Source organism: Oncorhynchus gorbuscha, unplaced genomic scaffold (assembly GCF_021184085.1).
Source record: "Oncorhynchus gorbuscha isolate QuinsamMale2020 ecotype Even-year unplaced genomic scaffold, OgorEven_v1.0 Un_scaffold_4695, whole genome shotgun sequence".
In the NCBI taxonomy this organism is placed as follows: Eukaryota; Metazoa; Chordata; class Actinopteri; order Salmoniformes; family Salmonidae; genus Oncorhynchus; species Oncorhynchus gorbuscha.
In genome coordinates this window covers 13,856-32,108 of record NW_025748660.1, presented here as the reverse complement: position 1 = coordinate 32,108, position 18,253 = coordinate 13,856, and the positions used below count along the sequence as shown (strand labels likewise).

General features: G+C 43.3%; 5 non-coding genes across 5 annotated transcripts; all 5 read left to right on the top strand.

Moving 5' to 3' along the window:
• The first annotated feature begins 2,221 nt into the window (after positions 1 to 2,221).
• Positions 2,222 to 2,295, top strand: trnai-aau. Its single transcript has one exon. It is a non-coding gene; the product is annotated as a tRNA-Ile (tRNA).
• Positions 2,296 to 3,194: 899 nt separating this feature from the next.
• On the top strand, positions 3,195 to 3,268 carry trnai-aau. The gene has a single exon. It is a non-coding gene; the product is annotated as a tRNA-Ile (tRNA).
• Positions 3,269 to 4,346: 1,078 nt separating this feature from the next.
• On the top strand, positions 4,347 to 4,420 carry trnai-aau. Its single transcript has one exon. It is a non-coding gene; the product is annotated as a tRNA-Ile (tRNA).
• Positions 4,421 to 5,446: 1,026 nt separating this feature from the next.
• trnai-aau lies at positions 5,447 to 5,520 on the top strand. Its single transcript has one exon. It is a non-coding gene; the product is annotated as a tRNA-Ile (tRNA).
• An 811-nt stretch (positions 5,521 to 6,331) lies between these two features.
• trnai-aau lies at positions 6,332 to 6,405 on the top strand. The gene has a single exon. It is a non-coding gene; the product is annotated as a tRNA-Ile (tRNA).
• Positions 6,406 to 18,253: the final 11,848 nt, after the last annotated feature.

Genomic DNA, 18,253 nt, shown 5'->3' with positions numbered 1-18,253 from the left:
CTCTGTCTTTCTCCACTCCTTACTCTCTCTTTCTGTCTTTCTCCACTCCTTACTCTCTCTTTCTGTCTTTCTCCACTCCTTACTCTCTCTCTCTGTCTTTCTCCACTCCTTACTCTCTCTTCTGTCTTTCTCCACTCCTTACTCTCTCTCTCTCTTTCTCCACTCCTTACTCTCTGTCTTTCTCCACTCCTTACTCTCTCTTTCTGTCTTTCTCCACTCCTTACTCTCTCTCTCTGTCTTTCTCCACTCCTTACTCTCTCTCTCTGTCTTTCTCCACTCCTTACTCTCTCTTTCTGTCTTTCTCCACTCCTTACTCTCTCTTCTCTCTCTGTCTTTCTCCACTCCTTACTCTCTCTTTCTGTCTTTCTCCACTCCTTACTCTCTCTTTCTGTCTTTCTCCACTCCTTACTCTCTCTTTCTGTCTTTCTCCACTCCTTACTCTCTCTTTCTGTCTTTCTCCACTCCTTACTCTCTCTTCTCCACTCTACTCTCTCTTTCTCCACTCCTTACTCTCTTCTTCTGTCTTTTCCCCACTCTTACTCTCTCTCTCTGTCTTTCCACTTTACTCATCTTTCTGTCTTTCTCCACTCCTTTACTCTCTCTGTCTTTCTCCACCCTCACTCTGTTTTGTCTCTCTGTCTTTCCACTCCTTACTCTCTCTCTCTGTCTTTCTACACTCCTTACTACTCTTTCTGTCTTTCTCCACTCGTTTACTCTCTCTCTGTCTTTCTCCACTCCTTACTCTGTTTTCTTTCTGTCTTTCTCCACTACTTACTCTGTCTTTCTGTCCTTTCTCCACTCCTGTACTCTAACTCTTTGATGTCTTTCTCCAAATCCTTATAACTCTCTCTGTCTGTCTTTCTCCACTCCTTACTCTCTCTTTCTGTCTTTCTCCACTCCTTACTCTGTCTCTCTGTCTTTCTCCACTTTACTCTCTCTCTTCTGTCTTTCTCCACTCCTTACTCGCTCTTTCTGTCTTTCTCCACTACTTACTCTCTCTTTCTGTCTCTAATCCGTAAAGTGAGCATTATCAAGGCCTGTTAGCTCAGTTGGTTCAGCGTCGTGCTAATAACGCGAGGTCGTGGGTTCGATACCTGTACTGGCCAGGAGAATTTGTTTTTACTTTACTGTGTATGTCTACAGTGTCACATAACTCTATTGATTAGGGTCTACAATGTACATTTTAAATTAGTAGTATAACTCTCTCTCTCTGTCTTTCTCCACTTCCTTACTCTTTTTTTCTCTCTCTGTCTTTCTCCACTACTTTACTCTGTCTTTTTCTCCACTCCTTACTCTCTCTCTCTGTCTTTCTCCACTCCTTACTCTCTCTTTATGTCTTTCTCCACTCCTTACTCTCTCTTTCTGTCTTTCTCCACTCCTTACTCTCTCTTTCTGTCTTTCTCCACTCCTTACTCTCTCTTTCTGTCTTTCTCCTCCTTACTCTGTCTTTCTCCATCCTTACTCTCTCTTTCTCCACTCCTTACTCTGTCTTTCTCCACTCCTTACTCTCTCTTTCTGTCTTTCTCCAACTCTACTCTCTCTGTCTTTCTCCACTCCTTACTCTCTCTTTCTGTCTTTCTCCATCTTACTGTCTTTTTCTCCACTACTTACTCTGTCTTTCTGTCTTTCTCCACTCCTTACTCTCTCTTTCTGTCTTTCTCCACTCATTACTCTCTCTCCTGTCTTTCTCCACTCCTTACTTTTCTTTCTGTCTTTCTCCACTCCTTACTCTGTCTTTCTCCACTCCTTACTCTCTCTTCTGTCTTTCTCCACTCCTTACTCTCTCTTTCTGTCTTTCTCCACTCCTTACTCTCTCTTTGTCTTTCTCCACTCCTTACTCTCTCTCTTTCTCTCTTTCTCCACTCTCTTATCTCGTCTTTCTCCACTCCTTACTCTCTCTTTCTGTCTTTCTCCACTCCTTACTCTCTCTTTATGTCTTTCTCCCTCCTTACTCTCTCTGTCTTTCTCCACTCCTTACTCTCTTTCTGTCTTTCTCCACTCCTTACTCTCTTTCTGTCTTTCTCCACTCCTTACTCTCTCTTTCTGTCTTTCTCCACTCCTTACTCTCTCTTTCTGTCTTTCTCCACTCTTACTCTCTCTCTGTCTTTCTCCACTCCTTACTCTCTCTTCTGTCTTTCTCCACTCCTTACTCTCTCTTTCTGTCTTTCTCCACTCCTTACTCTCTCTTTCTGTCTCTAATCCGTAAAGTGAGCATTATCAAGGCCGGTTAGCTCAGTTGGTTAGAGCGTCGTGCTAATAACTCGAAGGTCGTGGGTTCGATACCCGTACTGGCCAGGAGAATTTGTTTTTACTTTACTGTGTATGTCTACAGTGTCACATAACTCTATTGATTGGGGTCTACAATGTACATTTTAAATTAGTAGTATAACTCTCTCTCTCTGTCTTTCTCCACTCCTTACTCTTTTTTCTCTCTCTGTCTTTCTCCACTACTTACTCTGTCTTTCTCCACTCCTTACTCTCTCTGTCTTTCTCCACTCCTTACTCTCTCTTCTGTCTTTCTCCACTCCTTACTCTCTCTTTCTGTCTTTCTCCACTCCTTACTCTCTCTTCTGTCTTTCTCCTCCTTACTCTTCTTTCTGTCTTTCTCCACTCCTTACTCTCTCTTTCTGTCTTTCTCCACTCCTTACTCTCTCTTTCTGTCTTTCTGTTAGCTCTTCTTTCTCCACTCCTTACTCTGTAGTTTTCTCTCTTTCTCCACTCCTTACTCTCTCTTTCTCCACTCCTTACTTTCTCCACTCCCACTTACTCTCTCTTTCTGTCTTTCTCCACTCCTTACTCTCTTTTCTGTCTTTCTCCACTCCTTACTCTCTCTTTCTGTCTTTCTCCACTCCTTACTCTCTCTTCTGTCTTTCTCCACTCCTTACTCTCTCTTTCTGTCTTTCTCCACTCCTTACTCTCTCTTTCTGTCTTTCCCCACTCCTTACTCTCTCTTCTGTCTTTCTCCACTCCTTACTCTCTCTTTCTGTCTTTCTCCACTCCTTACTCTCTCTTCTGTCTTTCTCCACTCCTTACTATCTCTTTCTGTCTTTCTCCACTCCTTACTCTCTCTCTCTGTCTTTCTCCACTCCTTACTCTCTCTTTCTGTCTTTCTCCACTCCTTACTCTCTCTTTCTGTCTTTCTCCACTCCTTACTCTCTCTTTCTGTCTCTAATCCGTAAAGTGAGCATTATCAAGGCCGGTTAGCTCAGTTGGTTAGAGCGTCGTGCTAATAACGCGAAGGTCGTGGGTTCGATACCTGTACTGGCCAGGAGAATTTGTTTTTACTTTACTGTGTATGTCTACAGTGTCACATAACTCTATTGATTGGGGTCTACAATGTACATTTTAAATTAGTAGTATAACTCTCTCTCTCTGTCTTTCTCCACTCCTTACTCTTTTTTTCTCTCTCTCTGTCTTTCTCCACTACTTACTCTGTCTTTCTCCACTCCTTACTCTCTCTTGTCTTTCTCCACTCCTTACTCTCTTTCTGTCTTTCTCCACTCCTTACTCTCTCTTTCTGTCTTTCTCCACTCCACTCTCTCTTTCTGTCTTTCTCCACTCCTTACTCTCTCTCTATGTCTTTCTCCACTCCTTACTCTCTCTTTCTGTCTTTCTCCACTCCTTACTCTCTCTTTTCTGTCTTTCTCCACTCCTTACTCTCTCTCTGTCTTTCTCCACTCCTTACTCTCTCTTTCTGTCTTTCTCCACTCCTTACTCTCTCTTTCTTTCTCCACTCCTTACTCTCTCTGTCTTTCTCCACTCCTTACTCTCTCTTTCTGTCCTTTCTCCACTCTTACTCTCTCTCTCTGTCTTTCTCCACTCCTTACTCTCTTTCTGTCTTTCTCCACTCCTTACTCTCTTTCTAGTCTTTCTCCACTCTTACTCTCTCTTCTGTCTTTCTCCACTCCTTACTCTCTCTTTCTGTCTTTCTCCACTATAACTTACTCTCTCTTTTACTGTCTTTCTCCAATTCTCCATTACTCTACTCTGTCTTTCTCCACTCCTTACTCTCTCTTTCTGTCTTTCTCCACTCTCTTACTTTCTGTCTTTCTCCACTCTTACTCTCTCTTTCTCCACTCCTTACTCTCTTTCTGTCTTTCTCCACTCCTTACTCTCTCTTTCTGTCTTTCTCCACTCCTTACTCTCTCTCTCTGTCTTTCTCCACTCCTTACTCTCTCTCCTGTCTTTCTCCACTCCTTACTCTCTCTTTCTGTCTATCTCCACTCTTACTCTCTCCTTTCTCCACTCCTTACTCTCGCTTTCTCCACTCCTTACTCTCTCTTTCTGTCTTTCTCCACTGCTTACTCTCTCTTTCTGTCTGTAATCCGTAAAGTGAGCATTATCAAGGCCGGTTAGCTCAGTTGGTTAGAGCGTCGTGCTAATAACGCGAAGGTCGCGGGTTCGATACCCGTACTGGCCAGGAGATTTTGTTTTTACTTTACTGTGTATGTCTACAGTGTCACATAACTCTATTGATTGGGGTCTACAATGTACATTTTAAATTAGTAGTATAACTCTCTCTCTCTGTCTTTCTCCACTCCTTACTCTGTTTTTCTCTCTCTGTCTTTCTCCACTACTTACTCTGTCTTTCTCCTCTCCTTACTCTCTCTCTGTCTTTCTCCACTCCTTACTCTCTCTTTCTGTCTTTCTCCACTCCTTACTCTCTCTTTCTGTCTTTCTCCACTCCTTACTCTCTCTTTCTCCACTCTTTCTCTTTCTGTCTTTCCCCACTCCTTACTCTTTCTCCACTCTACTCTCTCTTTCTGTCTTTCTCCACCCTTACTCTCTCTCTGTCTTTCTCCACTCCTCACTCTGTTTTTCTCTCTCTGTCTTTCTCCACTACTTACTCTGTCTTTCTCCACTCCTTACTCTCTCTAGTAGTATAACTCTCTCTCTGTCTTTCTCCACTCCTTACTCTTTTTTTCTCTCTCTGTCTTTCTCCACTACTTACTCTGTCTTTCTCCACTCCTTACTCTCTCTTTCTGTCTTTCTCCACTCCTTACTCTCTTTTCTGTCTTTCTCCACTCCTTAACTCTCTTTCTGTCTTTCTCCACTCCTTACTCTCTCTTTTCTGTCTTTCTCCACTCCTTACTCTCTTTTCTGTCTTTCTCCACTCCTTACTCTCTCTTTCTCCACTCCTTACTCTTCTTTCTCCACTCCTTACTCTCTCTTTCTGTCTTTCTCCACTCCTTACTCTCTCTTTCGGTCTTTCTCCACTCCTTACTCTCTCTCTCTGTCTTTCTCCACTCCTTACTCTCTCTTTCTGTCTTTCTCCACTCCTTACTCTCTCTTTTCTGTCCTTCTCCACTCATTAATCTCTCTCCCTGTCTTTCTCCACTCCTTACTCTCTCTTTCTGTCTTTCTCCACTCCTTACTCTCTCTTTCTGTCTTTCTCCACTGCTTACTCTCTCTTTCTGTCTGTAATCCGTAAAGTGAGCATTATCAAGGCCGGTTAGCTCAGTTGGTTAGAGCGTTGTGCTAATAACGCGAAGGTCGTGGGTTCGATACCCGTACTGGCCAGGAGATTTTGTTTTTACTTTACTGTGTATGTCTACAGTGTCACATAACTCTATTGATTGGGGTCTACAATGTACATTTTAAATTAGTAGTATAACTCTCTCTCTCTGTCTTTCTCCACTCCTTACTCTGTTTTTCTCTCTCTGTCTTTCTCCACTACTTACTCTGTCTTTCTCCTCTCCTTACTCTCTCTCTCTGTCTTTCTCCACTCCTTACTCTCTCTTTCTGTCTTTCTCCACTCCTTACTCTCTCTTTCTGTCTTTCTCCACTCCTTACTCTCTCTTTCTCTTTCTGTCCCCCACTCTTACTCTCTCTTTCTGTCTTTCTCCACTCCTTACTCTCTCTTTCTGTCTTTCTTTCTCCACTCCTTACTCTTTTTCTTCCACTCCTTACTCTCTCTTTCTCCACTCCTTACTCTCTCTTTCTGTCTTTCTCCACTCCTTACTCTCTCTTTCTGTCTTTCTCCACTCCTTATCTCTATTTCTGTCTTTCCCCACTCCTTACTCTCTTTTTCTCCCTCCTCTGTCTCTTTCTCCACTCTTTCTGTCTTTCTCCACTCTTACTCTCTCTTTCTGTCTTTCTCCACTCCTTACTCTCTCTTTCTGTCTTTCTCCACTCCTTACTCTCTCTTTCTGTCTTTCTCCACTCCTTACTCTCTCTTTCTGTCCTTCTCCACTCATTAATCTCTCTCCCTGTCTTTCTCCACTCCTTACTCTCTCTTTCTGTCTTTCTCCACTCCTTACTCTCTCTTTCTGTCTTTCTCCACTGCTTACTCTCTCTTTCTGTCTGTAATCCGTAAAGTGAGCATTATCAAGGCCGGTTAGCTCAGTTGGTTAGAGCGTCGTGCTAATAACGCGAAGGTCGCGGGTTCGATACCCGTACTGGCCAGGAGATTTTGTTTTTACTTTACTGTGTATGTCTACAGTGTCACATAACTCTATTGATTGGGGTCTACAATGTACATTTTAAATTAGTAGTATAACTCTCTCTCTCTGTCTTTCTCCACTCCTTACTCTGTTTTTCTCTCTCTGTCTTTCTCCACTACTTACTCTGTCTTTCTCCACTCCTTACTCTCTCTCTCTGTCTTTCTCCACTCCTTACTCTCTCTTTCTGTCTTTCTCCACTCCTTACTCTCTCTTTCTGTCTTTCTCCACTCCTTACTCTCTCTTTCTGTCTTTCCCACTCCTTACTCTCTCTTTCTGTCTTTCTCCACTCCTTACTCTCTCTTTCTGTCTTTCTCCACTCCTTACTCTCTCTCTGTCTTTCTCCACTCCTCACTCTGTTTTTCTCTCTCTGTCTTTCTCCACTACTTACTCTGTCTTTCTCCACTACTCTCTCTAGTAGTATAACTCTCTCTCTCTGTCTTTCTCCACTCCTTACTCTTTTTTTCTCTCTGTCTTTCTCCACTACTTACTCTGTCTTTCTCCACTCCTTACTCTCTTTCTGTCTTTCTCCACTCCTTACTCTCTCTTTCTGTCTTTCTCCACTCCTTACTCTCTCTTTCTGTCTTTCTCCACTCCTTACTCTCTCTTTCTGTCTTTCTCCACTCCTTACTCTCTCTTTCTGTCTTTCTCCACTCCTTACTCTCTCTTTCTCCACTCCTTACTCTTGGTTAGAGCGTCTCTTTCTCCACTCCTTACTCTTTGTTTTCTGTCTTTCTCCACTCCTTACTCTCTCTTTCTGTCTTTCTCCACTCCTTACTCTCTCTCTCTGTCTTTCTCCACTCCTTACTCTCTCTTTCTGTCTTTCTCCACTCCTTACTCTCTCTTTCTGTCCTTCTCCACTCATTAATCTCTCTCCCTGTCTTTCTCCACTCCTTACTCTCTCTTTCTGTCTTTCTCCACTCCTTACTCTCTCTTTCTGTCTTTCTCCACTGCTTACTCTCTCTTTCTGTCTGTAATCCGTAAAGTGAGCATTATCAAGGCCGGTTAGCTCAGTTGGTTAGAGCGTCGTGCTAATAACGCGAAGGTCGCACTCGATACCCGTACTGGCCAGGAGATTTTGTTTTTACTTTACTGTGTATGTCTACAGTGTCACATAACTCTATTGATTGGGGTCTACAATGTACATTTTAAATTAGTAGTATAACTCTCTCTCTCTGTCTTTCTCCACTCCTTACTCTGTTTTTCTCTCTCTGTCTTTCTCCACTACTTACTCTGTCTTTCTCCTCTCCTTACTCTCTCTGTCTGTTTTCTCCACTCCTTACTCTCTCTTTCTGTCTTTCTCCACTCCTTACTCTCTCTTTCTGTCTTTCTCCACTCCTTACTCTCTCTTTCTGTCTTTCTCCACTCCTTACTCTCTCTTTCTGTCTTTCTCCACTCCTTACTCTCTCTTTCTCCACTCTTACTCTCTCTTTCTCCACTCCTTACTCTCTCTTTTCTGTCTTTCTCCACTCCTTACTCTCTCTTTCTGTCTTTCTCCACTCCTTACTCTCTCTTCTGTCTTTCTCCACTCCTTACTCTCTCTTTCTGTCTTTCTCCACTCCTTACTCTCTTTTCTCTGTCTTTCTCCACTCCTTACTCTCTTTTCTTTCTGTCTTTCTCCACTCCTTACTCTCTCTTTCTGTCTTTCTCCACTCCTTACTCTCTCTTTCTGTCTTTCTCCACTCCTTACTCTCTCTTTCTGTCTTTCTCCACTCTTACTCTCTTTCTCCACTCCTTACTTACTCTCTCTTCTTTCTCCACTCCTTACTCTCTTTTTCTGTCTTTCTCCACTCCCTCTCTCTTTCTGTCTTTCTCCACCCACTCTCTTCTCTGTCTTTCTCCACTCCTTACTCTGTCTTTCTCCACTCCTTACTCTCTCTTTCTGTCTCTCCACTCCTTACTCTCTTTCTGTCTTTCTCCACTCCTTACTCTCTCTCTGTCTTTCTCCACTCCTTACTCTCTCTTTCTGTCTTTCTCCACTCCTTACTCTCTCTTTCTGTCTTTCTCCACTCCGTCTCTGAGCTGTCTTTCCCACTCCTTACTCTTTCTTTCTCCACTCCTACTCTCTTTCTCCACTTTCTCCACTCCTTACTCTCTCTTTCTGTCTTTCTCCACTCCTTACTCTCTTTCTGTCTTTCTCCACTCCTTACTCTCTCTTTCTGTCTTTCTCCACTCCTTACTCTCTCTCTCTGTCTTTCTCCACTCCTTACTCTCTCTTTCTGTCCTTCTCCACTCACTCTCTCTCTCTGTCTTTCTCCACTCCTTACTCTCTCTTTCTGTCTTTCTCCACTCTTACTCTCTCTTTCTGTCTTTCTCCACTCCTTACTCTCTCTTTCTGTCTGTAATCCGTAAAGTGAGCATTATCAAGGCCGGTTAGCTCAGTTGGTTAGAGCGTCTGCTAATAACGAAGGTCGCGGGTTCGATACCCGTACTGGCCAGGAGATTTTGTTTTTACTTTACTGTGTATGTCTACAGTGTCACATAACTCTATTGATTGGGGTCTACAATGTACATTTTAAATTAGTAGTATAACTCTCTCTCTCTGTCTTTCTCCACTCCTTACTCTGTTTTCTCTCTCTGTCTTTCTCCACTACTTATTCTGTCTTTCTCCACTCCTTACTCTCTCTCTCTGTCTTTCTCCACTCCTTACTCTTCTTTCTGTCTTTCTCCACTCCTTACTCTCTTTCTGTCTTTCTCCACTCCTTACTCTCTCTTTCTGTCTTTCTCCACTCCTTACTCTCTCTTTATGTCTTTCTCCACTCCTTACTCTCTTTCTGTCTTTCTCCACTACTTTACTCTCTTTCTGTCTTTCTCCACTCCTTACTCTCTCTTTCTCCCACTCCCTTACTCTCTCTTTCTGTCTTTCTCCACTCCTTACTCTCTCTTTCTGTCTTTCTCCACTCCTTACTCTCTCTCTGTCTTTCTCCACTCCTCACTCTCTCTTCTTTCTCCACTCCTTACTGTCTTTCTGTCTTTCTCCACTTTACTCTCTCTTCGGTCTTTCTCCACTCCTTACTCTCTCTCTCTGTCTTTCTCCACTCCTCTCTCTGTCTTTCTCCACTCCTTACTCTCTCTTTCTGTCCTTCTCCACTCCTTACTCTCTCTCCTGTCTTTCTCCACTCCTTACTCTCTCTTTCTGTCTTTCTCCACTCCTTACTCTCTCTTTCTGTCTTTCTCCACTCCTTACTCTCTCTTTCTGTCTGTAATCCAAAGTGAGCATTATCAAGGCCGGTTAGCTCTCTGGTTCGTCTTTCCCACTCGCGAAGGTCTTTCTGTCTTTCCCACTGGCCAGGAGATTTTGTTTTTACTTTCTGTCTTTCTACAGTCCTTACTCTCTTTCTACAATGTACTTTTAAATTAGTAGTATACTCTCTCTTCTGTCTTTCTCCACTCCTTACTCTGTTTTTCTTTCTGTCTTTCTCCACTTACTTACTCTGTCTTTCTCCTCTCTCTCTTTCTGTCTTTCTCCACTCCTTACTCTCTCTTTCTGTCTTTCTCCACTCTCTCTTTCTCTCCACTCCTTACTCTCTCTTTCTCCACTCCTCACTCTCTTTTTCTGTCTTTCTCCACTCCTTACTCTCTCTTTCTCCACTCCTTACTCTCCCTTTCTCCACTCCTTACTCTCTCTTCTGTCTTTCTCCACTCCTTACTCTCTCTTTCTGTCTTTCTCCACTCCTTACTCTCTCTTTCTGTCTTTCTCCACTCCTTACTCTCTTTTGTCTTTCTCCACTCCTTACTCTCTCTTTCTGTCTTTCTACTCCTTACTCTCTCTTTTCCTCTCCACCTTTCTGTCTTTCTCCACTCCTTACTCTCTCTTTATGTCTTTCTCCACTCCTTTAGCTCTTCTGTCTTTCTCCACTCCTTACTCTCTTCTGTCTTTCTCCACTCCTTACTCTCTCTTTCTGTCTTTCTCCACTCCCCACTCTTTCCTCCACTCCTTACTCTTCTTCTCCACTCCTTATTTTCTCCACTCCTTACTCTCTCTTTTCTGTCTTTCTCCACTCCTTACTCTCTTTCTCTGTTTTCTCCACTCTTACTGTCTTTCTCACTCCTTACTCTCTCTTTCTGTCTTTCTCCACTCCTTACTCTCTTTCTGTCTTTTCTCCACTCATTAATCTCTCCCCCTGTCTTTCTCCACTCCTTACTTCTTTCTGTCTTTCTCCACTCCTTACTCTCTCTTTCTGTCTTTCTCCACTTACTCTCTCTTCTGTCTTTCTCCACTCTTCTCTCTGTCTTTCTCCACTCCTTACTCTCTCTTTCTCCCTCCTTACTCTTTTTCTCCACTCCTCTGTCTTTCTCCACTCCTTACTCTCTCTTCTGTCTTTCTCCACTCTTTACTCTCTCTCTGTCTTTCTCCACTCCTTACTCTCTCTTTCTCTGTCTTTCTCCACTCCTTACTCTCTCTTTCTGTCTTTCTCCACTCCTTTAATCTCTCCCCCTGTCTTTCTCCACTCCTTACTCTCTCTCTGTCTTTCTCCACTCTTACTCTCTCTTTCTGTCTTTCTCCACTCCTTACTCTCTTTCTGTCTTTCTCCCACTCCTTAACTCATTAATCTCTCTCTTTCTCCACTTACTCTCTTTATGTCTTTCTCCACTCCTTACTCTCTCTTTCTGTCTTTCTCCACTCCTTACTCTGTCTTTCTCCACTCCCTTACTCTCTCTTTCTGTCTTTCTCCACTCCCTACTTCTCTCACTCTTGTCTTTCTCCACTCCTTACTCTCTCTTTTTCTCCACTCCTTACTCTCTCTTTCTCCACTCCTTAATTGTCTTTCTCCACTTTACTCTGTATGTCTACTCCTCTGTCCTTTCTCCACATTAACTCTATTGATCTTTCTGTCTTTCTCCACTCCTTACTCTCTCTTTCTGTCTTTCTTCCACTCCTTACTTTTAAACTTACTCTCTTCTGTCTTCCTCCACTTACTCTCTCTCTCTGTCTTTCTCCACTCCTACTCTCTTTCTCCACTCTCTCTCTGTCTTTCTCCACTCCTTACTCTCTCTTTCTGTCTTTCTCCACTCCTTACTCTCTCTCTGTCTTTCTCCCTCCTTACTCTCTCTTTCTGTCTTTCTCCACTCCTTACTCTCTCTTTATGTCTTTCTCCACTCCTTACTCTCTCTCTTTCTCCACTTACTCTCTCTCTGTCTTTCTCCACTCCTTACTCTCTCTTTCTGTCTTTCTCCACTCCCTTACTCTCTCTTTCTGTCTTTCTCCACTCCTTACTCTCTCTTTCTCCACTCTTTCTCCACTCCTTACTCTCTCTTTCTGTCCTCCACTCCTTACTTCCCTCTTTCTGTCTTTCCCCACTCTTACTCTTTTCTGTCTTTCTCCACTCCTTACTCTCTCTTTCTGTCTTTCTCCACTCTTTACTCTCTCTCTGTCTTTCTCCACTCCTTACTCTTTCTGTCTTTCTCCACTCCTTACTCTCTTTCTGTCTTCTCCACTCATTACTCTCTTTCTTTCTCCACTCCTTACTCTCTTTCTGTCTTTCTCCACTCTTACTCTCTCTTTCTGTCTTCTCCACTCCTTACTCTCTTTTTCTGTCTTTCTCCACTCCTTACTCTCTCTCTTTCTCCACTCTTTCTCTCTGTCTTTCTCCACTCCTTACTCTCTCTTCTTTCTCCACTCCTTACTCTCTCTTTCTTCCTCTCTTTCTCCACTCTTTCTCCTTTCTCCACTCTTACTCTCTCTTTCTGTCTTTCTCCACTCCTTACTCTCTGTCTTTCTCCACTCCTTACTCTCTCTTTCTCCCTTTCTCTTCTTACTCTCTCTTTCTGTCTTTCTCCACTCCTTACTATCTCTTTCTGTCTTTCTCCACTCCTTACTCTCTTTCTGTCTTTCTCCACTCCTTACTCTCTCTCTGTCTGTCTTTCTCCACTCCTTACTCTCTCTTTCTGTCTTTCTCCACTCCTTACTCTCTCTTTCTGTCTTTCTCCACTCCTTTTTCCACTCACTTACTCTCTTTCTCCACTCCTTACTCTCTCTTTCTGTCTTTCCCCACTCCTTACTCTCTCTTTCTGTCTTTCTCCACTCCTTACTCTCTCTTTCTGTCTTTCTCCACTCCTTACTCTCTCTCTGTCTTTCTCCTTACTCCTCACTCCTGTTTTCTCCACCTCTGTCTTTTCTCCACCCACTTTCTCTTTCTGTCTTCTCCACTCTTACTATCTCTTTCTGTCTTTCTCCACTCCTTACTCTCTCTAGTAGTCCTAACTCCTACTCTCTCTGTCTTTCTCCACTCCTTACTCTTTGTCCTTCCACTCATTAATCTCTCCCCCTGTCTTTCTCCACTCCTTACTCTCTTTCTGTCTTTCTCCACTCCTTACTCTCTCTTTCTGTCTTTCTCCACTCCTTACTCTCTCTTTCTGTCTTTTTCTCCACTCCTTACTCTCTCTTTCTGTCTTTCTCCACTACTTACTCTGTCTTTCCTCACTCCTTACTCTCTTTCTCCACTCCTACTGTCTTTCTCCACTCCTTACTCTCTTTTCTGTCTTTCTCCACTCCTTACTCTTCTTTCTGTCTTTCTCCACTCTTCTCTTTCTCCACTCCTTGCTCTTTCTCCACTCCTGCCTTCTCTTTCTCCCAGTCCTTTACTCTCTCTTTCTGTCTTTCTCCACTCCTTACTCGCTCTCTCTGTCTTTCTCCACTCCTTACTCTCTCTCTATCTGTCTTTCTCCACTCACTTCTCTGTCTCTCCACTTTAATCTGTCTTTCTCCACTCCTTACTCTCTCTTTCTGTCTTTCTCCACTCCTTACTCTCTCTGTCTTTCTCCACTCTTACTCTCTTTTCTGTCTTTCCCCACTCTTTCTGTCTTTTCCACTCTCTCTCTCTCTGTCTTTCTCCACTCCTTACTCTCTCTTTCTGTCTTTCTCCACTCCTTACTCTCTCTCTGTCTTTCTCCACTCCTCACTCCTTACTCTTTTCTCTCTACTGTCTTTCTCCACTGTTTACTTACTCTGTCTTTCTCCAGCTCCTTACTCTCTCTTTCTGTCTTTCTCCACTCCTTACTCTCTCTTTCTGTCTTTCTCCACTCCTTACTCTCTCTTTCTGTCTTTCTCACACCTTACTCTCTCTTTCTGTCTTTCTCCACTCCTTACTCTCTCTTTCTGTCCTTCTCCACTCATTAATCTCTCTCCCTGTCTTTCTCCACTCATTAATCTTTCTGTCTTTCTCCCTTACTCTCCTTACTCCACTCTCTCTCTTTCTGTCTTTCTCCACTCCTTACTCTCTCTTTCTGTCTTTCTCCACTCCTTACTCTCTCTCTGTCTTTCTCTCTTTCCTCCTTACTCTCTCTTTCTGTCTTTCTCCACTCCTTACTCTCTCTTTCTGTCTTTCTCCACTCCTTACTCTCTCTTTCTGTCTTTCTCCACTCCTTACTCTCTCTTTCTCCACTCCTTGCTCTCTCTTTCTTACTCTGTCTTTCTCCAGTCCTTACTCTCTCTTTCTGTCTTTCTCCACTCCTTACTATCTCTCTCTGTCTTTCTCCACTCCTTACTCTGTTTTCTCCAATCTCTGTCTTTCTCCACTGCTTACTCTGTCCTTCTCCACTCATCCTTCCCCCTGTCTCTCTCTGTCTTTCTCCACTCCTTACTCTCTCTTTCTGTCTTTCTCCACTCCTTACTCTCTCTTTCTGTCTTTCTCCCTCCTTACTCTCTCTTTCTCCACTCCTTACTCTCTCTTTCTGTCTTTCTCCACTCCTTACTCTCTCTTTCTGTCTTTCTCCACTCCTTACTCTCTCTCTGTCTTTCTCCACTCCTTCCTCACTCTGTTTCTCTCTCTGTCTTTCTCTCCACTACTTACTCTGTCTTTATCCACTCCTTACTCTCTCTTCTGTAGTATCCACTCCTTACTCTCTCTGTCTTTCTCCACTCCTTACTCTTTGTTTCTCCACACCTTACTGTCTTTCTCCACTACTTACTCTGTCCTTCTCCACTCCCTTACTCTCTCTTTCTGTCTTTCTCCACTCCTTACTCTCTCTTTCTGTCTTTCTCCACTCCTTACTCTCTCTTTCTGTATTTCTCCACTCCTTACTATCTCTTTCTGTCTTTCTCCTCCCTTACTCTCTCTTTCTGTCTTTCTCCACTCCTTACTCTCTTGCTCCACTCCTACTCTCTCTTTCTCCACTCCTTACTCTCTCTTTCTGTCCTTTCCACTCATTAATCTCCCTCCTCTCCACTCCTTACTCTCTCTTTCTGTCTTTCTCCACTCATTAATCTCCTCTCTGTCTTTCTCCACTCCTTTACTCTCTCTTTCTGTCTTTCTCCACTCCTTACTCTCTCTTTCTGTCTTTCTCCACTCCTTACTCTCTCCACTTTCTCCACTCCTTACTCTCTCTTTCTGTCTTTCTCCACTCCTTACTATCTCTTTCTGTCTTTCTCCACTCCTTACTCTCTCTTCTGTCTTTCTCCACTCTCCTCTGTTTTCTCTCTTACTGTCTTTCTCCACTACTTACTCTGTCTTTATCCACTCTCTTACTCTCTCTAGTAGTACTAACTCTCTCTCTCTGTCTTTCTCCACTCCTTACTCTTTTGTCTCTCCACACTGTCTTTCTCCACTACTTGCTCTGTCTTTCTCCACTCATTAATCTCTCTTTCTGTCTTTCTCCACTCCTCTACTCTCTCTTTCTGTCTTTCTCCACTCCTCTCTTTCTGTCTCTCTCTTTTTTCTGTCTGTATTTCCCACTCCTTACTCTCTCTTTCTGTCTTTCTCCACTCCTTACTCTCTCTTTCTGTCTTTCTCCACTCCTTAATCTCTCTTTCTCCCCACTCCTTACTCTCTCTTTCTCCACTCCTTACTCTCTCTTTCTGTCTTTCTCCACTCCTTACTCTCTCTTTCTGTCTTTCTCCACTTTACTCTCTTTCTGTCTTTCTCCACTCTCTCTCTCTGTCTTTCTCCACTCCTTACTCTCTCTTTCTGTCTTTCTCCACTCCTTACTCTCTCTTTCTGTCTTTCTCCACTCTTCTCTCTCTTTCTCACTCCTTGCTCTCTCTTTCTGTTACTTTCTCCCACTCCTTACTCTCTCTTTCTGTCTTTCTCCACTCCTTACTATCTCTCTGTCTTTCTCCACTCACTCACTCTGTTTTTCTCTCTCTGTCTTTCTCCACTACTTACTTTTCTGTCTTTATCCACTCCTTACTCTCTCTAGTAGTATAACTCTCTCTCTCTGTCTTTCTCCACTCCTTACTCTTTTTTCTCTCTCTGTCTTTCTCCACTTACTTACTCTGTCTTTCTCCACTCCTTACTCTCTCTTTCTGTCTTTCTCCACTCCTTACTCTCTCTTTCTGTCTTTCTCCACTCTGTCTTTCTCCACTCTCTCTCTTTCTGTCCTTCTCCACTCATTAATCTCTCTCCCTGTCTTTCTCCACTCCTTACTCTCTCTTTCTGTCTTTCTCCACTCCCTTACTCTCTCTTTTCTCCACTCCCTTTCCTCACTCCTTGCTCTCTCTTTCTCCCACCACTCCTCTTTCTCCACTCTCTCTTTCTGTCTTTCTCCACTCCTTACTCTCTCTTTCTGTCTTTCTCCACTCCTTACTCTCTCTCTCTGTCTTTCTCCACTCACTTACTCTCTCTCTCTGTCTTTCTCCACACCTTACTCTCTTTCTCTTCCTCCACTCTCCTTTCTGTCTCCACTCATTAATCTCTCTCTGTCTTTCTCCACTCCTTACTCTCTCTTTCTGTCTTTCTCCACTCCTTACTCTCTCTTTCTGTCTTTCTCCACTCCTTACTCTCTCTTTCTGTCTTTCTCCACTCCTTACTCTCTCTTTCTGTCTTTCTCCACTCCTTACTCTGTCTTTCTCCACTCCTCTACTCTCTCTTTCTGTCCACTCACTTACTCTCTCTTTGTCTCCACTCCTTAATCTCTCTCCTTCTTTTCCACTCCTTACTCTCTCTTTCTGTCTTTCTCCACTCATTACTGTCTCTTTCTGTCTTTCTCCACTCCCTTACTCTCTCTTTCTGTCTTTCTCTCCACTCCTACTCTCTCTCTGTCTTTCTCCACTCCTTACTCTCTCTTTCTGTCTTTCTCCACTCCTTACTCTCTCTTTCTGGTCTTTCCCACTCCTTACTCTCTCTTTCTGTCTTTCTCCACTCCCTTACTCTCTCTTTCTGTCTTTCTCCACTCCTTACTCTCTCTCTGTCTTTCTCCACTCCCTTACTCTTACTCTTTCTGTCTTTCTCCACTCGCCTCTCTCCTCTGTCTTTCTCCCACTCCTACTCTCTCTTTCTGTCTTTCTCCACTCCTTACTATCTCTTTCTGTCTTTCTCCACTCCTTACTGTCTCTTTCTGTCTCTAATCCGTCTTTCTCCACACCTTTAGTCTCTCTTTCTACTTCCTCCAGTATTCTTTTCTGTCCTTCTCCACTCATTAATCTCTCTCCCCTGTTTTCTCCAGTTGGTTAGGCGTCGTTCTACGCGACTATCTCTTTCTTTTGTTCGATACCCGGTCTCTGGCCAGGACTTTACTCTGTTTTCTCCACTTTACTCTGTATGTCTACAGTGTCACATAACTCTATTGATTGGGGTCTACAATGTACACTTTTTCTCCACTTAGTAGTATAACTCTCTCTCTCTGTCTTTCTCCACTCTCTTACTCTGTTTTCTCCACCCTCTATCTCTTTCTGTCTTTCTCCACTCCTTACTCTCTCTCTGTCTTTCTCCACTCCTTACTCTCTTTCTGTCTTTCTCCACTCCTTACTCTCTCTCCACTGTCTTTTCTCCACTCCTTACTCTCTCTTTATGTCTTTCTCCACTCCTTACTCTCTCTTCTGTCTTTCTCCACTCTTACTCTCTCTCTTTCTCCACTCCTGTCTTTCTCCCACTCCTTACTCTCTCTCTTTGCTCTGTCTTTCTCCACTCCTTACTCTCTCTCTCCTTACTCCTCTTTTCTGTCTTTCTCCACTCCTTACTATCTCTTTCTGTCTTTCTCCACTCTCTCTGTCTTTCTCCACTACTTACTCTCTTTCTGTCTTTCTCCACTCCTTACTCTCTCTAGTCTTCCACTCAACTCTCTCTTTCTCCACCTTACTCTCTCTCTTCTTTCTCCAGTCCTTACTCTCTCTTTCTCTTTCTCCACTCCTTACTCTCTCTTTCTGTCTTTCTCCACTCCTTACTCTCTCTTTCTCTGTCTTTCTCCACTCCTTACTCTCTTCTCTGTCTTTCTCCACTCCTTACTCTCGTTTTTCTCTCTCTGTCTTTCTCCACTCATTACTCTCTCTCTGTCTTCTTTATCCACTCCTACTCTCTCTAGTAGTCTTTCCACTCCTTACCCCTTACTCTCTCTCTCTGTCTTTCTCCACTCCTTACTCTTCTTTCTCTGTCTTTCTCCACTCCTACTCTCTCTTTCTGTCTTTCTCCACTCCTTACTCTCTCTTTCTCCACTCCTTACTCTCTTTTCTCCACTTACTCTCTCTTTCTGTCTTTCTCCACTCCTTACTCTCTCTTTCTGTGTCTTTCTCCACTCCTTACTCTCTCTCCTGTACTTTCTCCTCCTCCACTACTCTCTCTTTCTGTCTTTCTCCACTCCTTACTCTTCTTTCTGTCTTTCTCCACTCTTTACTCTCTCTTTCTGTCTTTCCCCACTCCTTCTCTCTTTCTTTCTCCTTTCTCCACTCCTTACTACTCTCTTTCTGTCTTTCTCTCCTACTCCTCTTTCTGTCTTTCTCCACTCTCTCTTTCTGTCTTTCTCCACTCCTTACTCTCTCTCTGTCTTTCTCCACTCCTTACTCTCTCTTTCTGTCTTTCTCCACTCCTTACTCTCTCTCTTTCTGTCCTTCTCCACTCATTAACTCTTACTCTCCCTGTCTTTCTCCACTCCTTACTCTC